The sequence below is a fragment of the Jaculus jaculus genome, chromosome 1 (assembly GCF_020740685.1).
Source record: "Jaculus jaculus isolate mJacJac1 chromosome 1, mJacJac1.mat.Y.cur, whole genome shotgun sequence".
Taxonomy (NCBI): Eukaryota; Metazoa; Chordata; class Mammalia; order Rodentia; family Dipodidae; genus Jaculus; species Jaculus jaculus.
The window spans coordinates 109803302-109819381 of NC_059102.1; the positions used below are offsets into that span (position 1 = coordinate 109803302).

The following is a 16080-nucleotide window of genomic DNA, read 5'->3' on the forward strand; positions in this document are numbered from 1 at the left end:
CGTTGCTGGGACAAACATCTGACCAGAAGCAGCTTGATTGGAGGAAAAGGTTTATTTCAGGTTTATAGATTGCAGGGGAAGCTCCATCACGCCAGAAGAAGCTGGCTCACGTCATCATATGTTCACAGCAGAGAGACAACAGCTAGCACCAGCTGATTCTGAACACACGGGGCTGGGCTGCACCCAAAGGTGGTGACATACTTCCTCCAGTAGGTCTCCACCTCCCAAAGACTCACTGGGTGGGAATTAAGTAGGAAATTTATAACAAACACTGAGGAGATGAGGATGAGGACATTGCATTCAAACCATCGTCTTCCACCCCTATCCCCAAAGGCTTATAACCATTTCATAATGCAAATTGCATTCATTCCCCATTGTCTTTACCACTTTTAACACTGTTCAAAAGTTCATAGTCTCATCTGAGATTCAAGCCTGTCTCTTAGCTGGAGCCCTTTAAAAATCAATGCAGTTTATATATTTCTAACAAGCAATGGCACAAAGGAAACATTTCCATTGTAAAAGAAGGCATGGCAAGGAAAAACTGGACCAATGCAAAATCAGTAACCAGCAGGCAAACATCTGTAACCAGTGACAAAGTCTCTGGGTTTCTAGTTCTGTCCCTTCAGTTGGGCTGCTCATATTCCTGCAAGGATTTTTTCAGTCTAAAGTACAAAATCCTTCCATATTTCTCCTGAAAATATATTCCAAAAGACCAGAAACTACATGGTCATATTCATCATAGCAATGATCCCACACCTGGTGCCCATTTTCTGTTGCTGTTACCTTCTTGTTGCTGTAAAAACATCTGACCAGAGGTAGCTTATGGGAGGAAAAGGGTTATTTCAGGCTTACAGATTCTAGGGTAAGTTTCATCATGGTGGAAGAAGCTGTCTCTCTTCATCATATATTCACAGCAGAGAAGCAATAGCTAGCACCAGCAAGCACAGGCTGACGCTAACACGCAGGGCTGTACTCCATCCTAACTTCTGCCTGTGGTGACATACTTCTCCAGCAAGGCTTTACCTCCCAAAGACTCTACTAGGAACTAAGTAGGAAACTTAATCACAAACATCTGAGGCTATGGGAACATTGCATTCAATCCTCCATATCTTTGTTCTTTTTCTTATACTTTTTTTGTTCTTTTCTTTGTCTTGTCTCTTTTCCCTTCTTCCTTCCCTTCTTTTTTTCTCATAAAGCTGACCTTGAACCCGTTATGTAGTTGAGAATGAACTTGAAACTTCTAATCCTCCTACCTCATCCTACTCAGTGCTGGGATTACAGGTATGTGCTGCCAAGCTCAGTTTTACACATGCTGGGGTAACCATGGCTGTATGCATGGTAGGCACCAATCTATCAGCTGAGCTAAACTCCCAGTCTCTCCAAGTTGCTTTTATTCTGTAATTTACTAAGACTTTTAAAGCAGACATAAATATTGAATCTTAAAGAACAGTTATACTGAACATGAGTAACAATTTTACATGACTTCATTTTAATAAAATCACATATTTGAAATTCAAAAAGTCATTTGGGCTAGAGAGATGGCTCAGTGGTTAAAGGCGCTTATTTGCAAAGCCTGATGGCCAGGGTTCAGTTCCTCAGTAAACACATAAAGCCAGATGCACAAAGTGGAGCGTGTGTCTGGAGTTCATTTGCAGTTGCATGAGGCCATGATGTGCCCATAGTCACTCTCTCCTGCTTCCTCCCCTCCTTCTCACTCCCCCTCCCTCCCTACCTCCCTCTCTTCATCTTAAATAAATATTTTTAAAATATCAATAAAAAAGTCCTCTCTGGTACACATTGCTAATTATAATCAGGGTGTCTTAATTAGAGTTTTATAAATTTTATTTGCATCTTATAAGCTGCCAGATTCTTATATGTGTCTAATACTTGGGTGTATCATCTTCTCCAAATGATTTTCCTTTCATTAGCTTTCCTTGTCTAAATGTAGGTACCTCCTTTGAGAGAAAATTCCCTTTTCTATATTTTTTCTACACTTTGCCATTATTAGTGGCATTTTTTTTCCCCTCTGAATGGTGAACTTGAGGAGAGGAACGTCATCCTATTCATCCTCCTAAAAGTGTATACTGTCTCTCTGTGCAAGTTCAATAAACTGCTCTTTTCTGGGGAAAGGTATTCAGATCCTGCACTCTATAAAATTATTAATTACTTAGCACTACTAGCTTATTTCTTCAGCTATGGGTCTAGTACGGTCCCTTGAGGTTTGCTGCTATTACCTCCTGGGCTGTAAGTCATAGGCAGTTGGAAGGTAGTTACCACTTTCTTCTCTTACCTCAGTTATATTTCTTTCATGCCTCACCCTTCCAGCCCAGGACAGTCTGCCATTTTAATTTATGTTTATCACCTATGCCATCTGTATCCATGCAACCAAATCACAGTGTCTCCTATAGCCACTTGTACTTTCCAAAGGGAAACAGTTGAGTTATGGTGTTGTACTACAGCGAGAACAGCATATATTTTGTTAAAATAATTCTTTTATTTTCTTTTCATGTTTTTGAAATCAAAATTATGTTGACGTAGCTCTTAATGCATATCTTGTTTCTTGTCTATATAATAATGGGTTATCTTATTTATATTTATTTTATTTAGAATCAGACATCAGGTTCCAGCATGAGTATTTTATTATTTAGTTGAGATATGAACTTACTACTTAGGAATAGTCTATGCAAATGCACACATTGGATATGTTATAATACTATGTATCCAGTAGATGCCTTTTGTGATGCTATTGCAAAATATAGTGGTTGGCTAGGATAACCTTCTGTTCCTACTGTAATTTTTTGATTCTCTGATAGGTTTATGTTCAGTTATGTTCAGTATGTCTGAACATTTATGGGATTTTGAGCTAGTTTTTCCTGTTTTCTCTGCCACACAAATGTGGTCAACAGTTAATACTGTTGATTCTTTCAGAATCTATTAAACAAATCGCACAAATATACTAAGCAGATATTTATCTAGTGCTTATGTAATTTTTTTTCATTTTGAACTTAAAGTAAAACATTTGTATTAATCCCTTCTGTTACATATCATCTTCCCATTGCACAGACTTCTGTTAACATTTTATTAACTAATTCCAAGGAGCCTGGAGAATTGGGAAATGAAAGTCTTGTGGAGAAACAAGTGAATAGGAATTTAGAAGTGCCCCATGCTTCTGATGAGATGTGATGAGATGTGGTTTGAAAGTGTTAGTTGTAAATGGCATTCTGATAAAATGAAATTTCTGAAGCCCTAACTTTAGAGGTGAGATGTTATCCAGACTATAGGAAATTTATTTTTATTTTTTTAGAGAGAGCAAGAGTGAGAACAACAAGGAGAGTTGGCATACTAGGGCGTTAGCCACTGCAGTTGAACATGTGCTTGTGCCACTTAGTGGGCATGTGCGACCTTGTGCACTTGCATCACTTTGTACATCTGAGTTACATGGGATTTGGAGAGTTGAACATGAGTTCTTAGGCTTTGCAGGAAAGCGCATTAACTGCTAAGCCATCTCTCCAGCATGGAAATTTTAGTTTTCATTATATGGTGCTCTGTGTTTTGGTAATATCACTTTGACATTATTGCTGCAGGGTAAGCCCCAAGGGAGCTGAGTTGAGAATGCTTTGAAGATCAGAGCCAAGGCAGTAGGTTGGAGGGAGACGGTGATCAGCATTGCAGCCTAGTCTACAGAGATAAGCAGCATATTGGAGTATTGTTGGGGGAGGGTGGGATTCTCCCTGGTATGCTTTACCCAGAGGTAGGAGCTCAGAGAGGGGTAAAGAGGATGAAAGGTCTTGAGGAACATGGCATAGCATTGAGAATGGAGTAAAGAAAGAAGGTACATGACTCAGGAGAATTGCAGCAGAGCAATAGGTTGGATGCTAGAAGGGGTTGACCTTAATACCTGAAAGGAATTATCATGTACTGTCTTTTGGGTTCACCTTTACCTATAGTGGTGTAAAGACAGAGTGCATGTTAGGACTTTTACAAGCCTGCTGGGGCAAATTTATAATATTTGGAAATGTTCTTATTGATAAGCAAGGTATAATAGTGCAGTAGTGGGCAGGATAAGGGAAGTGAGGGCCATCACATGATGGAATTCACTATTGGATATCTTCATCCTTTAAAACAAAACAAAACTAAACAAAAAACTCCTGTGAGCTATCCAGCAAGGAGCCCAGTAGGTCCTTCCCAGTCCTTTTAAAATCAGTTTTAGAGCTAGAGAGATGGCTTAGCAGTTAAGGTGCTTGTCTGCAAAGCCTAAGGACTCATGTTTGACTCTCCATATACCAAGTAAGCCAGGTACACAAAGGTGAGGCAAGCAAAAGGTCGCAGATGCCCACTAGGTGGCACAAGTGTCTGGCATTTGATTGAAGTGGTTGCGTTTCCCTCTCCCTCTCTGTCTCTCTCTCACACACACTCTCTAAAAAAAATAACAGGGCTGGGGAAATGGCTTAGTGGTTAAGGTGTTTGCCTGTGAAACCTAAGGATCCTGATTCAGTTCTCCAGGACCCATGTAGGCCAGATGCACAAGAGGGCACATGCATCTGGAGTTCATTTGCAGTGGCTGGAGGCCCTGATGCGCCCATTCTGTTTTTCTCTCTACCTCTTCCTCTGTCTCTCTCTCTCTCTGATATAAATAAATAAAAATAAAAATAAATCACAAATTTAAAGGTACTGCCTTTATGTTAATAAGCCTAAAGTATTTGTTGAAATAGTTACAAGGTGAAATTGCAGTATAAATGAAAGACCAAGAAGTTTAGAGATGCAGATTTGGATGGGTAATGCGATGTCAGGCAATAAAGGGTGTTACCATGTCACATACCATACAACATTTCAAAATCACATTGAGTTCATTCCTAATGAATTTCAGAGATGTTTCAGTATAGCTTATATCAGGGAAGATCTGTAATGAAAGGAGAAGGCAAATAGCATGGTTGGAAAAGTATAAGAATACTAAGTGTTTTCATAAAACCAAGAGACAGTTGCATAGATATATTTACTTTCTAGGCCAGAGAAGACACATATTTTTCTGTTTTACAGAGGAAGGGTAGTTTGAGGCAGAATTGTGCTCTGTATCCTCAGACTGACCTTAAACTCACTTTATAGCCCAGGCTGGCCTCAAATTTGTAGGCTTAGCCTCCTGAGTGCTGGGTGGGATTACAGGGTATGCCACCACATTTGACTGCTGAAGAAGAAACTGTTGATACTACTTTTTCAGATGATAGAAATGTCTGAGCTATGTTTAGGCTATCTCTACCTCAGCCCTTCTCTAGATAGATATGTAGGTTATGACTAAACCCGCGGTGGCTCTGACAAATGGGTAGAAGACAGTGTTTCCACGTGTGATCTCCAAACCTACTGAAGTGAGGTAACCATGGTAATCTTTAAAAAAACTATTTATGTATTTATTTATTTATGTCAAGCAGAGAGAGACAGAGAGAATGGGCACACCAGAGCCCCTAGCCACTGCAAATGAACTCCAGATACATGTGATACTTTGTGTTTCTGGCTTTATGTGGGTCCTGGTGACTCAAACCCAGGTCATAAAGCTTTGTTGCAAGTGCCTTGACCTTTGAGCCATTTCCCCAGCCCCATGGTAATCTAAAAAAAAAAAAAAAACTTTGAGAGAGAGATTGAGTGAGTATGGGTATGCCAGGGACTCCTACCGCTACTAATAAGTTCCGGACATTTGCACTACTTTGTGCATCTGGCACAAATTCAACAAATGCTGGGGAATTTAACTCGGGTCATTAGGCTTTTCAAGGAAGCACCTTTAACTATTGAGTTATCTTTCTAGCCTTCATGGTAATCTTTTTATTTATTTATTTATTTATTTATTTATTTATTTATTTATTTGAGAGAGGGAAAGAGGCAGACAGAGAGAGAGAGAGAATGAACACGCCAGGGCCTCCAGCCACTGCAAACAAACTCCAGATGCATGTGCCCCTTTGTGCATCTGGTTTATGTGGGTACTGGGGAATCAAACCAAGGTCACTTGGCTTTGCAGGCAAGTGCCTTAACCACTAAGCCCTCTCTCCAGCCCCTCATGGTAATCTTATAATTGGGCCAAAAATCAGGATCTTAACTTGAGATTTATTACCCTTGCACTAGAATACAGTAAAGATAACCTCAAAGGTCCTGCTGTCTTTTTTATTGTGGCCACTTCCTTTGACATGCTAGGTGTTTGGTGTCTAATAGTCTTTCACATCTTGCCAAGATCTAGAATTTTGAAAATGCTGACTTTGCAGTATTTGGAAATTTTACTGCTAATACTTGTATTTCCTGGTATGGAACTGATTTTTTTCTGTGAATATATTACCTTTTTTTTTTTCAGTGCTGAATTATAGTGAAATCTTTACACAAACATTTTAATAAACATCAAGCTAGATTAAACTCTGATCAGCTGAGGTTACAATAGCCTTTTTTACCTTTCTGTTTTGGATGCTGGAGTTCTTTTTCATTTATTTTGGGGTTTTGACCTTGGTTATGAAATATGTCCAGATTTCAGAAATGTTAAAAAGTGTGAGGTGATGTGCCTCTCCTAGTTAAGAAAGCTATGCCTATTTATAGAGCTTAAGACATGGAAACAAAGTTGAACTATATAGAGTAGAAAAGTACCAAGCAAAGAGTTTGGTTCTTTGCTATTCTAAAGAAAGTCTCAGACTAGGGATCTGAGTGTAAAGCTGTCCTGTTGATCCACCTAAGAGTCTTCATAAAGTGTAGAGTTACTTAGCACGGAGCTACCAGTTCAGAACACACTCACATACACTTCATTTGTGTTCATGCTGATAGTCTAGTGGGAATTCACACCCATTTACAATCCAGATAGAATAATTGTTATAAATCATTTTGGTATTCAACTTTTTATTTCTTCATAAAATGACATAATTATATGCAGTTGATCTTTGAGTTTTATGTACTTGTATCAATTTAGGTTTCTAAATTGAATTTTAAGTACTACTTTTGCAGAGGTGTTTCATTGTTGGAATACTGATGACAACTATGTATGAAACATTTCCATTAATCATATATAGTAATTCTGTGTTGATATAATTTATATTCATTTCAAAATGTATTAATGTACAATATCTCACTTGATAATATCAATAGGATTACGAATTAGGTTGGGAATATTATTATGCTCATTTTGCTGATGAAATTAAACCATTGTGGCTAATGTTTTAAATAGTTATTTAAATTTGATATTCTTATTTGGGATTATAACTAATAAAATTGAAATCTATCACTGAAGAACAAAACCCAGTGAGTATAGCTTTCTCATATGCATTTATGTAGTAAGTTTCACACATTCCCAAAGGTCTGTCTTGCTTGCCCTATGAAGCTCTTCTTGCTATTTCCTGTACCTCAGCAGAGTTGAAGCACTTTGGTTATTTCCCTTGGAATTCTAGGTCTTAAGTATGTTTAATGCCTTACCTCATCCACCCTAGGGAACTATTTAAATGAAAGTACCTGTTCTGCTTAGCCAACTAGAACACCTTGTATGTAAAGATGCTTAATGAACAATTGCAAAATTCAGTAAAATAGTCAAGGTCCTAATCTGGTGTTAACAGAATGGGGAGTGAAACTTGGGCTCTAAAGTGGAGTGAAGACACATGAGTGTGTATGTTTTTAGATAGAAATTTTCCCTATGGAGACATTTAAAAAGTGAAACACTTGGATACTGAACAGTATGTTCTTGAATAACCAATTAGTTATTAAAGAAAGTAAGAAGAAAAATTTTAAATTCCTATAGTCAAATGAAAATACAACTTATATGAATCTTTTTTTAATTAATTAGTGTTGTATTCAGCAAATACAATCAGTTTGGTACCATTATTAGCTCATCTGTGACCTACCCCCTCCCCATTGGCCCCTCCTTGTTGAGGTATATGGGTGGTGCATTGTGGAGTTAGGTCACAGTTATGGGTAGGAGAAATATCTCTGCATATCATGACCCAACATGTGGCTCTGACATTCTTTCCGCTCCCTCTTCCAGGTACAGCCTAGGCAGTTCTTAGAGGCAGATATATAGCTTTGAGTGCTTAACATTAAAAAAAAAAAAAAAAAAATTAAGCCAGTAGCTGGGCTACAGAGCAAATTCCAAGTGAGCTTGAGCTAGAGTGAAACTCTGCCTCAAAAAAAAAAAAGAAAAAGAAATAAAGAAAACAAAAACCATTTAGATTTCAAATAGCCTAATGATGTACTTCAAAGTCTTAGAAATATAAGAAAACACTAGATAAAAACAATAGGGCTGGAGAGAGGGGTCATCAGTTAGGTATACTTCTTATGCAAGCATGAGGGCCTGAGACTGCCTGAGTTCACATTTCCAGGACCCACACAAGCGGTTGGATGTGTCCACATGTACCTGTAACCCCTGTCCAGTAGAGGAGCTGAGACCTGGGAATCACTGAAGCTCATAAAAATGATTAGCTCCTAGATCAGTAAGTGTCTCTGGCTCAAACAAGAGTTAGTGATAGAATAATGGAGTGAGACAGCTGACTTACTGCCCTGGCTACTGCTGCCAATGTGTGCACAGGTTGCCTTGAGGGCACATGCATAATGCATAACTAACACACACACGCACGCACACACACACACACACACACACACTGTGGTGGTTTGATTCAGGTGTCCCCCATAAACTTAGGTGTTGTGAATGCTAGCTCCCCAGCTGATGGATATTTGGGAATTAATGCCTCCTGGAGGGAGTGTATTGTTGGGGGTGGGCTTAAGGGCTTTATAGCCAGTTTCCCCTTGCCAGTGTTTGGCACACCCTACTGTTGCTGTGGTCCATCTTATGTTGGCCAGGGAGTGATGTCCATCCTCTGCGCATGCCAGCATTTTCCCCTGCCATCGTGGAGCTTCCCCTCGAGCCTCTAAGCCAAAATAAATCTCTTTTTTCCCAGAAGCTGCTCTTGGTTGGGTGATTTCTACCAGCAATGCGAATGGGACTGCAACACACACACACACCCTACATGCACCCAAGCAAATAGAAAGAATAAAGATCAGGGCAGAAATTAATGAATGGTGAATGAGAAAAACAGTCACAGAAACAAAGACTTGGTTATTTGAAAAAATAAAAATTGACAAACCCCTAGTGAAACTAACCACAAGAAATAGAAGGCCAAATTAATAAAATTAAAGATGAAAAGGAGTGCCTTGCAACAGATCCAATGAAATCCAGAGGTTCATCAGGGAATACTGTAAAAATTTATATTTCAAAAAAACTTGAGGGCTGGAAAAATGCCTGCAAAGCCATAGGACTCAGGCTGGTTCCTAAATACCCACGTAACACCAGATGCGTGCATTTGGAGTTCCTTTGCAGTGGCTATAGATCCTGGTGTGCCCATTCTGTCTCTTTCTCTCTTCCCCCTCCCTTTCAAATATATAAATAGAAATAAAATACTTTAAATTAAAAAATTAGAAACTCTAGAAGGAATAGACACATTTGAGGCACAAAGGATAAAATTGTTTGAGCCAGACAGCAATTTAATGTACTTATGTGCAAGCTTGCTGACCTGAGTTAAGTCTTCCTTAGTGCCAACGTAAAGCTGGTTGCAAAGTGGCAGTATGCATCTGTTATCCCATGTGCCTACTGCAACGAAAAGCAGAGCCAAGAGAATCTGGAAGCTCTCAAGCAGCAGTGCCACGAATGACTGGTTTCAAAAAGGTGCAAGGAGAGGAGAAACACCCCAAGGTCGTCCCTGGATCGCCACATGTGTACTCATTTTCTCTCTCATACACATACATAATAAAAATGGGAAAAAATAATATCCCAGTAAAGAACAGATCAGGACTGGGCAGATGAATTGCCAAATTCTTTTTGGTGGGGTCTCACTCTAGTTCAGGCTGACTTAGAATTCACTATGTATTCTCAGGGTGGTCTTGAACTCATGGTGATCCTCCTACCTCTGCCTCCCAAGTGCTGTGATTAAAGGTGTGCACCACCACGCCCAGCTTCATTCCCAAATTCTTACCACAATTTAAAAAAGTGTTAACACCAGTGTTCCTCAATGTGTTCATAGAACACAAAGGGAAAGAGCACTATGTCATGTGAAGCCAGGATAACCTTGATGTCAATATTGGATAAGAACACAACAACAAAAAATGAAAACTGGAGACTATTTTTTCTTACATACATATACAAAAACATATACCAAAAAATTCTAAATAAAATCTTGAAAACCAAATTTAAGATCACATCAATAGGATTATTCATACATCACAAGTTGGTTTCATTCCTGGGATACAAGGTTGGTTTTTCACATGGAAATCAATGAAAACAGTATAGCACATAAATAGACTTAAGGATGTAAATCATAGGATCATCTCAATAGATACAGAAGAGGCTTTTGACAGAGTTCATCATCCCTTCATGATGAAAAGCCTCAAAAGAACTAGGACTAGAAAGAACCTTATACTAAAGGCTATATATGACAAATTTATAGCCAACACTATTCTAAATGGGGAAAAACTGAAAGCATTTTCTCTACAATCAGGAACAAAGCAAGGGTGTCCACTTGCCTCTTACTCAATGCAGTTCTTAAAGTATTACTTTGAACAATAAAATAAGAGCAAGGGAATAAAGGTAGGAAAGGAAGAAATCAAGTCATTGCTATTGAAGATGATATGGTCCTATACTTAAGATGCCATAAAGACTCAACAGATAACTCTTAGACCTACTAAACACATGAAACAAAGTAACAGGTTATACACATTTATGTCTGGTGACCTGTTCTTATTGAAAGAGAAGCCTGTAGATTATTGACTTTTATCATTGTATAATGATTTCTTTGAAAGGAAAAGTACAGCATATGTTTTTCATCCTGTCATTTAAATTGTATAGACAGGAAACTAGAAATAAACCTCTTATGTTTTTGGTTTATTTATGATTACAAATCTATAAAGTTAAATACAGTAACAACTACAAAAAAACAAAATTCAAATTAATACAATTATTCAGTATGACAGATGATGTTTAGATTTCACAGTAGAAAAAAATAGCCTTAGGTCTTATTCCATTTTAAAATCTGTTTGAGTATTTTTAACTTGAGTGATTTAAAAAAAAAAGCTGCCTATTCTCATCAGTAATGTGCAAGATAGTATTAATGACCTCAGGGCTTTGTTGATAAGTTCAAGATAATGAGATCTCATACCTAAGGAAAACACTTGCTAGCAAGCATTCTTCAGATATCAGTTTTTTAATGAGATGTCAGTTGTTTTGTTCGTTGGAAGATGGGATTAACATTATTGTATTATTGATACATTCATTAGATGGTCTTCTAACCCAGTGGTTGCTGAAAGTGAGAATGGAATTCTGTCATCATGTATTATAGTCACATTTACTACAAATGAACTTTTACAAATTGTATAACAAAGAAAAGATCATGCAAGGCTTGTATATGCCACATTGTGCATGATTCTGGCTTTTAGGTTATATTGGATATACCAGGTGTTTATTGTACTTTGCTCCTATGATTTATGTCTCTTATCTTTATTTTCTACTCTGTTACAACTAATATGAAACTAGCTGTATGTAAAGTATGCATGCAAAGAACATTGAACCTGAGTGAGCTTTTCACACAGCTACCCAAGTAGCAGTGAAAGATTAGTAACTTGATAAGGTGGTGGTTGCTCAGGATCCAGAGAGTTTATCATTGTTTATAGATGCTTTAAAATGAAAATATATACATAAATAACTCTTAAACTACTACTCTTCCTCTTCTGATAGGTTTGTGAGCTCTTATATGGGAAATATTGTTTTAGCAAATGTTTTTCTGATCACTATCTAGGGATTCAGAATTTAGACATGAATAAACAACTAAACATGGCCCTTCCTAAGGTAAGGAAAGACACTAACAATACACTATAAATATATTTGCCCATATCCTGAAGGCATGTAGAGATATATTAACATAATGCAAAGAACACCAGTTATGTGAAGGGGAAAGTTTGAGATCACAAATGGAGACTTGTTTGAATAAGATCTTAAAGGATAAGAGGCAGAAGAGAGATAGATGGGTTTAAACTAGGCTTAGAGAGGATGTGGGAGGGAGTATGTATAAAAAAGCAGGATCATAAAAGACATAGCCATCATCGTAAGTCTTTTTTTAAGGTTTGTTTTGGTTTATTAGAGACAGGCGTAGTGGGAGAGAATGGGTGTGGCAGGGCCTCTAGCCATTGCAGATGAACTCCAGAAGCATGCCCTACCATGTTCATATGGCTTTACGTGGGACCTGGAGAGTCGAGCCTTGGTCCTTAGGCTTTGCAGGCTAGTGCTTTAAATGCTAAGTCATCTCTCCAGCCCATCATCATAAACCTTAATTGTTAGACCAATTGTCACTTTACCCCTCTCTCGTATAACCTGGACAGCCATGATGTTTTTCGAACTGGAAAGTATTCATGACAGTAGGTTTTAGACAAAGCATTGAACTACTTTATCTTCTATTGTTCTCTACCAATAATTAATGGAACTCTTCAAGGGCTATGATTTATTTATTAATATTGTATACTAAGTTTTTGGTAGAGTATCTGATAAAGATAATACTTAGGCAACATGAGTTGAACTCAAGTAAGGAGATTCAGGAAAGGATAATAACATCATCCTATTGTGGTGGCTTTAGTCTTTCCTGAGTCAGACTCTTTTTGTGTATGTTCTGCTGAAAATGTATGTATATTCACTTGCCCTGTAGTGTCATGGGATTCATAAAGTCCATGAATTCCTAGCTCAGAATCCCTCCTTTTGAAATGATACCTGGATTTTACCATGGAAGGTGTCAACAAAAGTAACAATTCCTTCAAAGTCCAACTTGGTGAACCAGTGAATTTAACTGAGGTTACTTTTACAGGAGTGTAGCTGACCTCCAAACAACTGTATCACCAAAAAAAGTCTCATTGCAGCACAGATGATGACTTTCCTATAGCTTCATAGGTGGACCCCACCTCCCTTCAGGTAACTTTCTACACACACTGTGTACTCTAACACCTCCCAAGACCACATGCAGCTGGGCAGGGAGGAGCTGGAGGGAATGTCGACAGGCCCATTCTTAAGGGTCTCTTGCTATTAGTCACAGCCACTCTGATGAAGGTTATTGTTGTTACACTGGGTGGACAAAGTTTTGTAACATCAAGGAGCATAAATTTATAACCAATACCAACATAAATAATTTCTGTCCCTTTTAACAGTCTGAACATAGATTATGATTGTGTTCCTTAGCTATACTTTTTTTAATACCTTTTAAAAAATAACTTGTGAAGGATTAAGTCAAATAAGTGAACTCTGTGAGGAAAGAATAATACAGTTTTTATAATGGCTATAATAAAACTTTGCTCATCTGTAAAGATAACAGGCAAACCTGCTTATTGTGCCAGCATGCAAATGGAGCTGCATGAAGGGATCTCAAGACCACCAACCCTCAGGCATGATTTGATAGAAGAATTTAGTGAGGCAGGATAAAGACAGAGCAAGTTCAAGGGGAAGGGAAAGAAGCCCTTCACTGTAGACTCTGGCTGGGAGTCAGAAACACAGCTGACAAAATCAAAATTGCCTGCAGAGTGCTCGGCTTCTGAAAGCCATCTTAAACAAACAAGGGTGTTGAATAAAACAGACTGTGCTTGCTTAGGGGCAGAATGTTTGTGACCTTGAACTTTAACTGTGTTACCACTCTTCCTTCTCATCCCTAAGTCTAAACAGTGCACCTAATAAAACCAACTTAAATAATTTCTCTTACAAGAACAAAGTCTTTATGATAAGAGAAATAAGTAAACTAGCTCATGTGTTTTTGCTTCATTTTTTAAACTTTAATTTTAAGCTTTGCTTAATCTTTAAACCTTATAACTTGCATCCTTTAAGGAATGTATATTGGCCACCAGGATCATATATATAGCCACTACAAAGACACTTAAATACAGCTCTTGAACTCTTGTCTCAAGGAGTCCATGTCTTAGGATTGTGTACTGCCCCCCCCCCCTTGAATACTTACTGAATTCACTAACTTTGCTTCACTCTGACTCAGGTGATTTTTTTTTTTGCATTGTCAAGGTTCTGGCTTTCCCTGGGGGGAAGGGAACTCCTCAATTATCTGGCCACAGAAGTGTGCCTGGTCTCCATGCTGATGCTAACAACAGGACTCAGAAAAGCTTTTAGGGTTATAGCTAAGACTTGTTACAGTGGCTTGATACAGGTTAAAATTGGCAAAAGGAAAAGGTACCTGAGGTGCATTTTGGGAGAGAACAAGTGCAACTTTCCAGATATCCTCCTAGTAGAGTGGACAGATGGCCTTCATTCTCTTACCAGTTACATGTGCAAAGTATTGCTAACCAACAGAGCTCACTGGAGCCTTGCTTGGTGTTTAGGGTTTTTATTGGGAATCAAACATTGTAATAGTTAGGCTTTTTAAAAATTGTTTGTTGTTATGAAACAGGGACTCAGGTAGCCTAGACTGGCTTTGAACTCAATGAGTAGCTGAGGATGACCCTGAACTTCTGGCCTTCAGCAGTGCTGGGAAATAAACCTAAGGCTTCATACATGCTAGGCAAATATTCTGCCAAGTGAGCTACATCACTTTTCATTGCTATAACAAAATACTTGACAGAAACAACTTAACTTTTAAGCCTTAAGGAAGGATTTATTTTGCTCATAGTTTCAGAGATTTCAGTGCATCAGAATGGAGAGAAATGTGGCAGAGCACCTTCTGTAGGGGGAGAGGAGATGGATTGAGTGATGGTGTCCTTTTTCCCATTTTACTTCATGTCCCCAGCCTATGGAATGATACCACCCACATTCATGGTGGGACTTTGCAACTCATGTGTATGTGTGTGTGTATGATGCATATGTATGGGTGATTATGTGCCACAGCATATATGTAAAGGCCAGAGGACAGCCTTGGTGTGAGAGTCCTCATCTTCCCTTTCTTGAGACAGGGTCTCTGTTGTTGTTCATCACTGTAAAGATGAGATTAGCTCTTCCGTGAGTTTCAGTATTCTCCTGACTCCACCTACCATTGTGGTAAATGCATTCCACAGACCTGTGTCCAGTTCTATGTGGATGCTAGGGATTTGAACTCCAGTGATCAGGCTTGTGCAGCAAGCACTTTTAACCACTGAGCCATCTCTCCAGTTCTGAGAGCCTTCCTCTCAATATTCTCTGAACATGCCCTCAGAAACACCCATAGGTGTGTTTAATGAATCTCAAACCAATCAAGTTAACAGTGCAGATCAAGTCACCACAGTTATGTAGGATTGTAGTATGTATGACAGAACTGAGCTCTGAACCTCACATGCCCCTATCCCAACAAACAAAAAGTTACTCACTGTTAATCACTTTGCTAGCATAAACTATTTCATCAAGTTGGTATTGTGTGACCCAAGGCCTCAGGCGTACTCAGGCATAGTATTCCAAAGACTCGGCTTACATCCTAGGAATTAGTTAAACCCAGTCCTAAAGACAGGTCTTTCTTGGAAATATGCTGATTTGTGCAACTCAGGTGTGCTAAGTAATTTTCTCTATATAGTAAATTAGTCATATGGGGAGTTAACTTTCTTCAGGCCTGCTGTCTGCTTAGCCAGTCCTTTTGTAGGTAGAATGAACCTTCTAGTCTCCTCATAGATGGCCATTCCACATACCTGAAACTTTTCCCTTGCCAATGAATAATTGGAGAGTTTGATTGGAATTAGATAGGCCTGTGCTATGTAACTTCATGATATCACAGTGAAATGTTGGCACCCATTCTTTTGTTCATTCCTCAGATTTTGAATGCTACTGTCAGGTATAGTGCTAAATGACGGATTTACAGAAATAATTAATGTTAGCCTCTATACTCAAAGAGCTTATATTCAAAGGGTAGGGAAAACCAAATTAGTAATTCTGCTAAGCAGTGTGTACTTTGAGGAACACTTAACCTCATTAGAGAACATGGCTATATATGTGGAAAGTGTTGGTGATAAAATATTTCTTTTCTGTAAAGGGTCATTTCTGGAGTTGAACCATGGAGTTAGTGCCTGTGTGGTTGGAATATATAAAAATTGTAATTGGTGTACTTTTTGATGTTACTGAGTGAAACCCCCATACTAGCTAGAAGGTAG

The 16080-nt window shown here is 38.5% G+C and overlaps 1 protein-coding gene across 3 annotated transcripts in view; it reads left to right on the plus strand.

The window, feature by feature from the left end:
- The window catches only part of Tgfbr1 (transforming growth factor beta receptor 1), a 68755-nt gene that overhangs the window by 16430 nt on the left and 36245 nt on the right, over window positions 1-16080 (plus strand). The window contains exon 1 of one of the 3 annotated variants that reach the window (XM_045151299.1): window positions 15964-16076. The exons of the other annotated variants lie outside the window; for them this stretch is intronic. The gene's annotated coding sequence lies outside the window, so the exon portion shown is untranslated. Of the gene's footprint in view, window positions 1-15963; window positions 16077-16080 lie in introns of those variants that run through there. 3 annotated transcript variants of the gene reach the window in all.